Below are 14,948 nucleotides of genomic sequence, written 5' to 3' on the forward strand. Positions count from 1 at the left end.
TGATAAATGGCTGGAAGTCAAGAGAAGAATAAATTTTGGATGGATAGCATTCAGGAAATATAGTCACATACTGAAGAGCAATATCCCAGTTTGTCTGAAACGTAAAATAATGAATCAATGTATACTCCCCACCATGACTTATGGGAGTGAAACTTGGGCACTCACCAAAAGAATGGAAGAGAAGCTGAGAACTACACAGCGAAGAATGGAAAGAATTATATTGGGAATCAGACTGTTAGATAAGACGAGAAACACATGGATTAGGCAGCAAACTCAAGTAAAGGACATTCTTATCAAAACTAAAGAACTAAAATGGTCTTGGGCAGGACACAAAGCTCGAAGACATGATGGACAGATGGACTAAGAAAATAACAGAATGGTACCCAAGAGGAGCTAGAAGAAAACCTGGAAGACAAAGGTGGAGATGGATAGAAGAAATTCATGAGTTTTTGGGTAGTAAATGGATGGCCAGTGCTCAAAACAGAAGGAACTGGAAAGTCGCTGGAGAGGCCTTTATCCTGCAGTGGATTGAAAATGGCTTAATATGATGATCACTTTTATTTATTTACATATTCTTATCAATTTTATTTCTATTTATAATTTAGCTCATACTATAAAAATTTGGGCGAAGGTAAAGAAAGCCAACACAAGAACGACGAGGAAACTTTTAGCTGGCAAATGCATTTCCAGGTACCGCAGCTTCTCCCTGCATTCTTGGTAAACATATGGTGTGAGTTATCGGTAATGGCAGTAGAAGTTGATAACGATGCACTGATTAGTTTTTTCTCATCATTAAAAGCAGATTATTTGAGTTCACGAGTGTAATGCCTTTGTGGCTGAAATTTACTTACGGGTACACTCTCCAGACTGCGTCAGTCTTAGAGTGTTTATCTCCCTTCCCGCTGTTTTAACCCGATAGGAAAATGACTTCTACTGCAACTATCAATAACACGCACTCTCTGTAGAAGTTGTTTTTGTATCGGGTTAAAACGGCGGGTGGGGGGGGGGGAACACCCTAAGACTGAGGCAGTCTGGAGTGTGTACCCATAAGTAAATTTCAGCCCACTCATGAACTCCAATAATCTGCCTTTAATAATAAGACAAAACTAGTCAATACAGTAATACCCCGAAGTTACGCGATAGGTGTGTCCGACGAAAATCGCTTAAGTCGAATTCGCGTAAATCGGGGTACAACTTTGCATATAAATACATATAAATTTTGTTTAATTGAGACCAAGGACTAACAAAAACACTAAAAATATTAATAAAATTGCAGTTCTTTATACATATTAATACAAAATATGTATTAAAAAAATAAATGACTTACGTAAAAAAGTTATTTCAATGTCGATGGCTTCATAAAATCTAACAAATTCGTCTGAACGACACAGAGACTTTTTTTCACGCAGAATTTCTTCGTAGCAAGCTAATAATTTTTTCATTCCTTGCTTTGTAGCTATAATGCGTTCTTCGTTGTAGTGTATGTTTTCTAAAATTTTTAAGCCCTTTTCAATTGAGCTGAGACCTTCTGTCAAGTTTGCAACTGTCATGTGCTTTTCGCCGTTGCCTCATTTAGGTCTGTAGCATGTGCAATATCACGTAGTCTTTCATTTCGCTCAAAGCGTTTCACAATTTCATATTTTTTCTCTATCGACAGAGGCAGACTGGCCATAAGCCTTACCGGGGAAACCCCGGTGAGGATTTTGGCCATAAACCATAGTATGAGGCCACAATAAATTTTCCCGGGTAAGAATTTTTGACCCAGTCCGCCTCTGTTTATTGATAATTGCTTTTCTTTTTGTGCAGTGTCTTCACCAGTACGCTTCCTTTTCACACCTTTTAAGTATTTTACTCATTTTTAGGGAATAAAGCACAATTACAAAACGAGGAGGCACCCTTGATACGCATAAACAAAGCTGCACGCATGTAGCAACTGAATAAACAACACCGTATTAACACTTCACATTTCTAGGGGTTACTACCACAAAACAATAAAAATCCAGTTGTGTTTCTGCTAGTGGAATCTGTTATAAACCGGTAGTAAACTCGATCTAATTGCATACGGATAGCTGGAATTGTGTTGGTTTTTACGTTATTATGGTGAAATGTGTTTCCCCTAAAACAAATACATTTTCAGAATCTTCTCTTCATTCCTATCGTGTTGCGTTCGGTTGTGGTGATTCTGCGTTCAACTGCCATTTCTTGTAAACACAAAGGCGAATCATGCATAAGCCAATTCAGGTCGTGTTATATAAGATATCGTTACCGTATTTATAAATCGTGTATGATCGAATTCGTGTAGTGTAAACACGTGTTATACGAGGACTGACTGTATACAGCTCGACTGACGCGATCCATTTCTCTCATGAAAACGATGTCATTTCCGACAAACGTTGAGCACGAAATTCGAATGCACACATATAAATATCACAGTTGGAATACAAATTCTTGTATATGTGTGCAGCTCATGCCCAGTAAAGTTGAATTTTGTTCATCTTTCGCTCTCACTCTCTGCCGTCGCACCGTATATCGATAACATATGAAAAACGACCTTGAAAATAGTGGGCGGCAGTGTTGCCAAACGAAAAAATCAAGAACCCCGTAACTCCGAGTTCGAGGAAGTCGGGGTATTACTGTATATCGTTATCGGCTTCTACCACCACTACTGAGAATGCAAGGAGAAGCTTGATATTCGGGTGACACTCAAGTCAAGTGGACCAAATTTCGGTGAAGTCTGGATGGTCTGTGAATGCCAAATCCTCTGCTTGCACCTTCACGATGGTAGGACTGTTAGTAATCTTGGGTATAATCCCCCATGCACAAGCACTGTGGGTGACCACCCAGGTGTGAACCAACGTAAGCAATAAGATTGAGTTTACTACTCGTGCCCTAACAGAAAAGTCCAATACAGTAGACTTCCAGAATAACGGCACCTTCGGGAATTCAAGGTGCCGTTATTCTGATTTTTCTGTTATCTATAAAAATTTATTTTTAATATATTTAGTGCAGAAGTAATGAGGCTAAATAGACAGATTAAGGATACAATTTTATGAACTACATAAAAAACATACACATGCTGACGATCCAATATTATATTCTGCCATTAGTACGCCTGCTTATGTCCTGCATACGCCTGCTTATGTCACCGCTCTATTTTCTTCATTGTATCATTTATTGTTTAGTCTACATGGGTAGCACAGTGGTATCTTCGAAACTGGGTGGAAAAGATCCGTATTCAAATCCCTTCGATGGGATTTGAATGAACTTTTAACTAGGAACTTTTATGAGCTTTTTTTCACTTCATGGCTGAGTTAGTCGGTCTCAGGAGTAGATAGCAAGGTTTTTCCCCCAGAAACAGGGGTTTTTCATCAAGCAAAACAGGCCTGGTTTTTTTTTTTTTAGGAGCATTAGCAACTAAGGCCATATTGCTCTGGGATATGCGGTGGTCATTCCCTAACCTTTCCGCATCCTCCATATTTGGTGGTGGTGGTGATGGGCTCGAACCCCGGTCTAATCAAGAAGCGTGTACTATGCACTGCTACTCCTTCCCACCTGGCTACGGAGGCACCAGCAAAACAGGCAAATAGACCAAAGAATACGAGCAACTTACAGTCACAATACTACACATGGGTAAGAATTAACTTTCCAGGTGACCCTAATGTAATAGTTTGGATTATGTCAAGTTTGTCACTAAGCTTTAATATTGTTGTTCTTTTCTTTTCTGTATGAGTTTATTAACTTTAGGAGTCACAGTAAGGGGTTTTTAATGTAAAATAAATGTAAAACAGCAGTATAATCTGTGATATCAGTACAGAATTCACTTTCAGAATGGTGAATATAAAAAAATAGAGTAATCATGCGACTTGCCATTTTATTTTTTCGGCACTGTATGTAAACATCCCAATTGCTTTTAGCTCAAATTTTCTGTTATTTGGGGTGCTGTTATTTCGACAGTCTACAGTAAACCAGAAACTGCAAATTGTCTTTGTTTTATGGTAGTGACCTCCAGAAATGTACTTTAGTAAAATGTGAGCTCACGTGTGGTAATAATAGTGTGTTTCTGCCTTAACCCTATGAAGTTCTTTACAGAAAATTTCATTTTAGCCGTTATCATGGTGACGACTAAGAATAAGTGACAGCGGTATCAGTAAATCTCCCAAGAAAAGGAAAGCGATTGATTTGGATCAGAAAATTAAAATAATAAGAATGTATGAAAATGGTCAAACATTAAGAACTACTGTGCGGAATTTGAATTTGTCAGTGTCAATAGTGAACACAATAATAAAGGACAAAGACAGAATACGAGAAACGGTGAAAGGATCAGCACCAATGAAGTCAACTATAATAACTAAGGCTACAAAAAGCATATAGTATCAGTTTTTACAGTACAAGTCCCATGATTTTTTTCTTCTTTTATGTTTTCCTTTCTTATGTGCCACTCTGGCTACTTCGCTGCTGTCCCCAGATAAAGTTTTTAACTGAACTAATTAAAAATATACAACTAATTAATTGAAAAATATATAACTATTTTTCTTCATTCTTCTGAGGATATTATGTGGTTTTTGTAATTTTGCCATATCATGAATATAGTAGCAATATTTTATTAGTTATTCCCGAGTTACGTAAAACTCAACTTACGTAAGAAGTCCTGGAACGTATATCTCTTACGTAAGTCGGGGACTTACTGTACATGGAAAAACTTGCATGTCTTCTGCAATTTTATGCCATATTTCCTTGGCATCCTTCTTCCTGAAAGATAATTAGCTTCACACTACCCAAGTACCTATGAAATTACTGCATATAACAGAACAACACTATTATCTCACATTTCTATTTTCAGAGTACCAGAGCAGAATGAGGGCCAATCATGTTATTAAAAAAATAAGCAAATATTCACAAAATTCCAATTTCAATGTAGGCTTATTATATTTTGTGAAAAGAAAAATTGGGCTTTTTTTGTAAAGACACTGAGAAACTTTGTCACCAACTACATTAAAACATTGAGATAGAGAAGGAAGTCAAACTGAGTATAAAAGACCGTTGTTCTTTTTTTAAATCAAAAGATGGCAACTATAGACATGCAATTATTTTCTATTGGCTACAGAGACATGTTACAATTATGTAAAACTATGTTGTTTAATTGGGAATTGTGTTCCTGGAATTAAACAACATAGTTCTACCTATTTTGCGTTTTCCAGGCTTATGGACATATCAGTATACAGATTACATTTCGCACAAATGTTGGAAACATTTTTTGAAAAAATATTGTGGATATCACTTAATTTTTTGCTTGTTATCATGCAAAGCTGGTTTATGATTGGTTAAACTCCCATGTGATAATTATAGCATTTCAGTTGCCTTCAGCCGTGGGGTTGGTGTCATTACAATTTCTGTATCTTCAAATGGATTGCTCGTGTTGGTTTTGTGAATTTTTCAACCCTCCATTCAGATTCTTGGGTTGTTGTTATTAAAGTGGTGAAGAAATGTCCTGAATTGATAAAATATTCGCAGCAAAAGGAAGACATCGTGTCAAGGATTGTGGCTCTGGGTAACATACAATTTCAAATTCAAACCATTCTCGTTCAGCTATGTGTGGGTAAAAATTTCGCTCACTGGAAAGACAAAATGTGAACTCTAATAAAACTAGATGAGCGGAAAACTATGTATATAAGTTAAACTTAATTGCTAAGTACTTAAACTTAGCATCACTGGTCTATTTTTGTGGAGCTCGAAAATTTTTCCATATTGTAAATGCTGAACACTTTCTGGAACTATGCTTGAAAACTTCATACGGGAAAACAAAAAAATGGATTGTTCTCATAACAGTATGCAATCTGAATTGAGATTTTATTATTAGTAAAGACCTGTGCGGTCTCTTTAGAATTCCGATAAAAGCTCGTTTAACCCGTGTCTGCAATGAAGATTTTAGAATTTTAACCAGAATAGTAAGAATGTTATATAGCTTGGGAGTTACGATGTTTACCTTGTAATTTTCACACAACCTGTGGTAAATTTATTTTAACTTTTTAAATTTCCCCTTAAACTTCAACCATTTTAAATTAATTTCGAACTTTATAATTATGAAAAAACACATTAATTGCATTCAAGTAATAACACTAATCAAATTATAGTGTTCGAAATAAAGAGAACCAGTGAAATCTTGCCATGAATGAGTTTGACTGTTCGTTATACGGCAAACAACAATATTCACGAGGATGTTCATGTACAAATTTATTCAAATCTATTTGAAAGCAACTGTAGTTCAGTATTCCAAACAAAAAAGGTCATCCGTTAAAATCTGCCTTCATTAAAAATTATATTGAAAATCACTTTCAAATCACAAAATACCATTGATTTCTTCATGAATACTTTAATTATGTTCAAATAATACCATTGATTTGTTCATGAATACTTTAAAAAATACCATTGGTTAAAAATATTGGTCATGAATACTTTAAAAATACCATTGATTTGTTCATGAATACTTTAAAGTAAAAACAATTCAAAATAGCACTAATTAATTTATTGCCTAAAAATAACATTATCATGGGAAGGATTCACGTGATTGGTGATGTCATCACAATCAAAGATTCAACATCTGTGTGCGGGGGTGGGGAGGGTGGAATACTGCCCTTGGTCAGCTAGCTTAAAAGTGTTTCTATGGCAGTGCCACCTAGCGGCAACCGTCACAACCAAAATCGGTTCAAAGTGTTTCGGGGGTGGGTCGACAGACCACCCGCTGTGAAATTCTGTTCAAAGTGTTTCGATGACCGCGCCACCTAGTGGCGAGGTTGGGTCGACGGACCACCCGCTGTGAAATTCTGTTCAAAGTGTTTTGGGGTGGGGGAGGGAGGGGGAAGTCGCCGGACCACCCACTGTGCAATTCTGTTCAAAGTGTTTTGGGGTGGGGGAGGGAGGGGGAAGTCGCCAGACCACCCGCTGTGCAATTCTGTTCAAAGTGCCTCCCCTCGTTTAGATGTTCAGTCACCTCAATTAGCCTTGCAATAAAATGTCTATCTATGAAACCATAACTGCACATGGGACACTCTCGAAACTATTAATTTTCCTCAGATAACCCAGCTACCATATTTGCCAGTTGTGTTATATTCAATTACAAATTTTTGTAAATAACAGTACAGGTGACCCCCGCTTAACGCTGATAATTCGTTCCGGAAAAACAGAGCGCTAAGTGAATCCGCGCTAAGCGAGCGCCGCATTCCCATAAGGTAACATATGTATTTGTGAGTTGCGGTCGGTGCCATAGGATATTTCCTAATCAATAATAAACAGTAGTGAAAAGATGCACAAATGTCCGTCAAAATATTTAATATTCTGCATTACATACGTATATAATTATGTGGTAACTACTTACATATCAAAATTAAACTTAAAATTCCAATTAAAATCATGAATTTAATTGATCTAAATTGATTTAATTTAATTGATAAATTTAATCATGAAAAATGTGTCGATTTTGGGTTTAACTTTGGTCCTCTTCCAAATAAACAAAAAGGGGTATTAATTTTAAATTCCCCGCAGCGTTACCATCCAACAATAAAGTCAACTGATCCTTCGCCGCTTTGAAACCTGGCTTGTTTTTTTCTTCTTTCAATATGAAACTTCTTTCAGGCATTCATTTCCAAAAAAGTCCTGCTTCATCTATGTTAAAAACTTGTTGAGAAGTATAACACATAATAACCCTCTTCAATAATTTTAACAAGTTCTTTTTTGAAAGTTTTGGCTTCTTGATCTGCACTTGCGGCTTCTCCCTGGATTTTAAATCTATTCAACCAGCTCTTACTAGTTTTAAATGGTTCCACTTTTTTTTTTTTTAGGTGAGTTTTCTTCAGATCATTATATTGGCTAATCTCTCTCTCTCTCTCTCGTTTTTATAATATTTAACTTAACTGAATTCTGCATTGGATATTATCTTCAATAAAATTAGTTAAAGTCTTTCCATTTCAATCCTAATAGCCGGCCTACCCCTAGTTGCTTGCAGTGGAACAGCTATCTTTCCCACTGCTAAAATTAATTCTTTATTTTTTTTTATAATTGTTCTTACAGTTAAACTTGCAAGTCCTAAATTATGGCACACATCTGCTTGTCTTTGACTGGAATCGATTCGCTTCAAAATGTCTAATTTAATTTTCAAATTCAGTCTTTTTCTTACATTTATAGTCTTCGTACTGCGCCCAGACATTGTTGCTTTTTCATTCTTATCAGCCATTATTAACTCTTCGAAAATGTAACTGCATTGGTTGCATAACGAAACAGGCCTACCTACGCGCTCTGGATTCATTGAGGAATTTATTGTAGCTTAAACACAGAGCGTACAGATAAAGCAGAAATATATGAGCTTTCGGCTATATGGTAGCCTTCGTCAGAATTAAAATACATGAATGGCAGTTGGAATGAAGATGTGCACTGCCAGGTGCGTGAGACGCGAGGTTTAATTGTTTGTTGACGTCTGTGGCTGTGACGCATGATGACGTGGCCAGCGCTTGTCCAATGACAGAACTACTGACTCTGTGATCGGGTTGACTTGGTAACCACTGTTCCTGTTTAAGGATTTATCCGAAGATTTTATATTTAATGATTCCAACCAGGTACACTTTAGGTAATGGTGGGATCTGTCTACCACCACGACATCGCGGTGTGGGTCGATGTCGTGGTGGGTTGTCCAGACATGTTCAGCGATAGCTGAGTGTTCTATATCCGCTAAACGGATCGCTCTTTTGTGCTCCGAGAGACGTTTCTCGAGTCGACGTCCAGTCTCTCCGAAGTAGCAGCTAGTGCAGTCACGGCAAGAGATGCGGTAGACTAAACCGCTCTGCAGAAGGGTGGAGACAGGTGTTTTCACGTTGGAAATGAAAGAACGCAGTTTCCTGCCTGGGAGCTGGATGCACTTTATTCCGTGCGTTCTCAGGATTCTGCCGATCTGTTGTGACAGGTTGGGGTAGTATGGGATGAATGCCCTTGTGGATGGCTCGTCACTGTTGGTGTTGTAGCTGGTCGTCACGATGTCACGTGTCTGTAGATCACACCTGTCAACCCGAATCACCTCCGTGCTTCCGGATGTCAGATCCCACGGTTTTACGGCCCATGACCTGCCCTAGCAGCCTGTCTACATTGCTCAGAAAACTTCATATCTGACTGCACAATTATTCCCAGGTCTTTTTCATTTTCTACCACCTTACGTGTAGTACCACACAGTTGGTACGTTTCTCTGGGGTTACTTCTACCCATATGCAGTACTTTGCATTTGTCAAGGTTAAACTTCAGTTGCCACTTCTTAGCCCATCTGCCCAAATTATCTAGATCCTGTTGCAGTAGCACACTGCCATGACTGTCATTAACAACCCTGCCAACCTTCGTGTCATCTGCAAACTTCGACATTAAGCCTCATATACCTTCATCAATATCATTGATAAATATACAAAACAACAGTGGACCCAACACCGAACCTTGTGGGACTCCACTAATAACATTAGTCCACGAAGAGCAGCACCCATTGATTACCACCCTCTGTCTTCTCCCACTTAACCATCCTTTTATCCATTGTAGCAACTTACCCTTAATACCATTCTGCTCCAATTTGTACAATAGTCTTCCATGCGCAACAGTGTCAAAAGCTTTCCTGAAATCCAAGTATATGATATCAAAATTATTTTTTGCATCCATTTCCTTTGTGACCACATCATAATAACCAATCAAATTTGTCAGACAAGACTTTCCCTTAACAAACCCATGCTGTGTCTGAATTATTGCTGCAGTCTTGTCTAGATGATCCTGCAATGCATCTTTAACCAGTGACTCCATTATTTTACCCGGAACAGAAGTTAAACTAACTGGTCTGTAATTACTCGTGTCACCCTTCGAACCTCCTTTGTGAATTGGGGATACATTTGCACATCTCCAGTCCGTGGGAACCTCCCCTGAATCCAAGGATGCTCTCATAATTATGGCTTTGCCGCCTCCTTTAATATAACTGGATAGATCCCATCCACCCCAGGTGCCTTTCTTATGTTTAACTTCAACAATTTCTCCTCCACTTTGCTCTCAGTTATTACAAAATCATTAAGCACACTGCTACAATTTGATAACCTTCTTCCATTTTCAAACTGTAATAATTCCTCATGTGTGAATGTAGATGCAATATACTCATTCAGTTTGTTTGCTATCTGAGCAGGATCATCAACAGTCGAACCATCGATGTCAAGTGGACCAATCATATTCATCCCCTTCCTTTTAGAGTTTATATAAGTAAAGAAATCCTTGCTGTTTTTCTTAGCATCTTTTGCCAAAGATTTCTCGTAATCCGCCTTTGCCTGCCGAACCTCCTTTGTGACCTGATTACAGACTAGCTTATATCTGCTACAGGCTTCTGTGTCGCCTGATAATTTATATGCATCCCATGCATTTTTCTTCTCTGTCACGAGTCTCATTAGTTCATTTGATAACCATTTAGGCCTAAACCTTGAACAATATTTCTTCATCGGTATGAAAAGTCTAGTAGCTTCCACGATTAATTCCTTGAATGCTTCCCACTTAGAATTTACTGTTTGTAACATCGTCAGTTGATCCCACTGTACAGAATTTAAAAACTGTCTGAGACCACTGTACTCCCCTTTACGGAAGCAAAAACCCTTTCCTTTACCCCTGACGGTAGTTACCTCTTTGAGTAAATCCCACTTCAGCACACTGTGATCACTGCCACCTAGTGGTTCCTTTATCTGCAAATTCTTAATACACGAATGATCACTGCTGATAACCAGATCAAGAGTATTACTTTCTCTGGTTGCCTCTCGAACATGCTGCTGCAGAAAACAATCATCCAATAAATCCACAAAAGTCTGACTAGTGTGTGAGTGACCAACCCACAAGTTCCAGTCAATATCTGGGAAGTTAAAATCCCCCATTATAAGACATTCTGATTTACTGGCCCACTCTATTTCTCTGTACAATTGTTCATTGTACTCATTCGAGTCATTAGGCCTATAACACACTCCTACTCTTATTTTTGCTTTTGCAGTGCTTATGTCACACCAAACTGACTCAACAGTGCACTGTCCATCTATATCAACTGGATGCACTTCTTTTGATTTTATGTTTTTCTTAATTAACAGCATAACACCTCCTCCCTTTAGTGATTCAGGCTTTGTGCACAGGTGCATTATCTTGCTGGAAGTAACCATTTGACTGAGGATAAACTGTCAACATAACGGATGCACTTGGTCAGCAACGATGTTTAGGTACGATGTGGCATTCAGACACGAATCTATGGGTATCAATGGACCCAACGTGTGCCAAGAAAACATTCTCCACACCATAACACTGCCCCCAACCTTGCACAGTAGTCACCAGACATGATGGATCCATGGATTCATGTTGTTTTTGCCAAATTCTGAGCCTTCCATCAACATAATGCACCAGGAACTTCGACTAGTCAGACCAAGCAACTGTTTTCCAATCCTTGATAGTCCAGTGCTGGTGTTGCTGTGCCCACAGGAGGTGTGCTCTCTTGTTCTTCACCGATAACAAAGGTACGCGATGTGGGCGTCGGCTGTTGTAGCCCATTTGCGACAAAGTGTGACTAATGGTCCGTTGCAATATTTTGTTCTGCGCACCAAGGTCGTATTGTGATGTGATTTGCGACATTGTGGCCTGTCTGTTTGCTTGCACAATTCTAGCCATCCTCCTCTGACCTCTTTCATCAACAAGCGATTTTCTTGCACAGGAGTGCCGTTGAGAGGATGTTTTCTGTTCATTGCACCATTCTCGATACACCCTTGAAACTGTGATGCGTGAAAAGTTCAGGAGAACTGCTATTTGAGCAATGCTTTGTCCAGCACACCTTGCACCTACTACTATGCCATGTTTGAAGTCCATTAGATTACTCCTTTTCCCCATTCTTGCTATGATTTGTATGCTTAACTGATAGTAGAAAGGTTGTTCTAGTGCATTTATATCCACAACTGTGGTCATGTGACTTGCAATGTTGTGGGACGAACCATTTGTGTGCACAGCGGGGGTGTACCTAATCAAGTGGCAAAACAGTGTATATACTCACCAAACATACTTTTTCTCTATCATTTTTATCTTACCATTTTTCTTATCTTTATATCAGTTCAATAATAAATTCGCCATCAAAATTAAATAGAAAAATTATTTTAATTATTCAACATTACTTATCATTCCACTCCAACACGAAAAATAAATTGTTTACAAAATACATATATGCACATGGTTAAAGGCATCGTGTGTTGAATTACAAGTCAAATAATGAAACTAATCCGAGTGTTGAATTACAATCTAATAATGAAACTAATCATTGTACAACTACAAGCAATGCTTTTAAACAAAGAATTAGTTCATAAGTATAGTAGAGAAGAATTGATTACACCACTATGCATAAATTCTGACGTTTCTAAATTCATGATGTCTACATGTGTACTTTAGTGCTAATTCTAAAGCATTTTTTACTAACAGTAAGAAGTGTTTTCACAGATACACATTCCATGTACATGCAATATGCATAAGTACAGTCAGTCCTCGTACAGCACGATAGTTGTGTTCCTAGAAACCCTCATGCAATGCAAAATCGTGCAATATAAATAACAGGCCCTATGGGAAAAATAGGGTTAGGTGCCGACCACCCAAGATTGAACCACACATTTGTAACCAAAACATTACCAAACACAATAAATAATCGTAATAAAATACTTATGTACTTTGTTACGCCTATTACGTAATAAAATATTGCTAATGCTTTTACTTCTATCATAAGCAAACTTGTTCTTTGTTTGACCTTCTATCCAAACAGACGTTCCATCTCTTTCAATTCTTTGTGTTTTGATCTAATGGATTTTGTTACGCTTTGAGTTGTTCCTGCTATGAGTTGTTTTTATTTTCTCTGCATTCTTTCTAATTCTCGGCATTGCCTCATTTAGGTCTGTAGCATATGCAATATCACATGGTCTTTCATTTCGCTCAAATCCCTTGAAACACTGGTGGGGCGGAGGCAGAAGACAATGGAAGCCAGTTTGATTTTGGCCATAAATGCTAGTATGAGGCCGCTACAAATTTTCCCGGGTAAGAATTTTTGACCCAGTCCGCCTCTGTCTATCGATATTGTTTTTATTTTTCTCTCTGAATCTGTAATGTCATCACCTGGATGCTTCCTTTTTACACCTTTTTAAGTATTTTACTCATTTTTAGGGAATAAAGCACAATTACAAAATGAGAAGGCACGCTTGATACACAAACAAAGTTGCGCGTGTAGCAACTGAATAAACAACACCGTAAGGGCAGCGGCACACTATTAACACCTCACTAACTAGCTCACATTTTACTAAGGCACATTTCTTGGGGTTACTATGATAAAACAATAAAAACAATTTCCAGTTGCGTTTATGCTATGGAATCTGTTATAAACTGGTAGTAAACTCAATCTAATTGCATTTTGTAGGTGGTAGATGACTTTCATCAACCGGTGAAATACCACCACTTTGCTTATTGGAGGCTTGAAGTGGTGAAACCCATGTTTAGTCTCTAGAGCAAAGTTTCCGGCATCCCCCTCCCCCCATACTTCTCCTTCAACCCATGCACGGTACTAAGTACTATAGGTTTTGATACCTTTCGTGTTTGGGGTTTTCATAAAAAAAAAAAATTTGCGATAATACCGATAGCTGGAATTGTGTGGGTTTTTGCATTATTATGGTGAAATGTGTTTCCCTTTCACTGATATAAAAAACAAATACATCTTCAGAATCTTCTCTTCATTCCTATCGCGTTGCATTCAGTTGGGGGTGATTCCGCGTTCAACTGCCATTTCTTGTAAACACAAAGGCGAATCGTGCATAAGCGAATTCGGTTCGTGTTATATACGATATCGTTCCCCTATTTATAAATCGTGTATGATTGAATTCGTGTAATGTAAACACATGTTATACGAGGACTGACTGTACTTCCTTTGTGGCTGACAGATATAGATGTGCACAGACACATAGACATCTGCAAGTCAGGTAGCTATATAACCTTGCAATGTGTTTCTTCTGCATTCAGTTGTTCAGGTGCAGTCATGCTAACTACTATCTGCTTCTAATGTGATTTCATATTCTGTATCTTTGACAATGGCAACTCGTGGTTGTGTAAACATTCCATATGTTTACACAACCACGAGTTGCCGATATATTTCACTGCATCTTCAGTAACTATGCTGTGGCAAAAAAAAAGCAGAACATAACAATTATGAAAAATGTATATGCTGCATATTTTCTAATTAAATTAGATGCCCAAGATAAAAGCTAAGTCCCCAAAAAGTGTGCTATAGATGTGTGGAGGGCTTATGATTGCAGAAATGTGATAAAATAATTATTCTGCACCACAACAACTTTACTTCCACTGTAAGGCTATTACTCCATAGATTTGAATAAACAGTAGCACCACCCAAAGTTATTCAACATATGCACTTGAATTCCAAATCTGACATTTGTGACAAAGAAATTCACAACTCTGAGCTGCGGCTGTTTATACAAAGTGAACTCAATGATCTTGTGAGATTTTTAAATCTACCCAAAGGGTCTGCAGAGATTTCAAGGTCAAAATTGAAATCCAAAAATCTGATAGCTCCAAGAAGTCTTTTCATTGTATAAATATTGTGAAAAAGAACTAGTTCCCCATCTTTCTGAAAAAAAAAGACTCGATATATTGCAACAATATTCTTGTAGCTATGAACCTTTTTTTGGAATTTTATATCAACTAACATAGGATATTTACTGACACACTGAAGAAAAGCCTCAAAGGAATTCTCCTTCATAATGGAAATAAGTATGCATCCATTCCTGTAGACCAGTGGTGTCCAACCTTTTCCCGTATGGGGGCCATATTCAAAGTTAGATTTGTTTTGTGGGCCGCACAGTGATTTGAGGAAAAATTGTGTCGCATTT

The 14,948-nt window shown here is 37.9% G+C and overlaps 1 protein-coding gene across 1 annotated transcript in view; it reads right to left on the reverse strand.

Annotated features, from left to right (window-relative positions):
- Nucleotides 1-14,948, reverse strand: part of Mical (Molecule interacting with CasL) — a 624,164-nt gene that overhangs the window by 509,637 nt on the left and 99,579 nt on the right. The gene's annotated exons all lie outside the window — the stretch shown is intronic.

Source organism: Mastigoproctus giganteus, chromosome 14, assembly GCF_048544385.1.
Source record: "Mastigoproctus giganteus isolate SK-2022 chromosome 14, ASM4854438v1, whole genome shotgun sequence".
NCBI classification, from domain to species: domain Eukaryota; kingdom Metazoa; phylum Arthropoda; class Arachnida; order Uropygi; family Thelyphonidae; genus Mastigoproctus; species Mastigoproctus giganteus.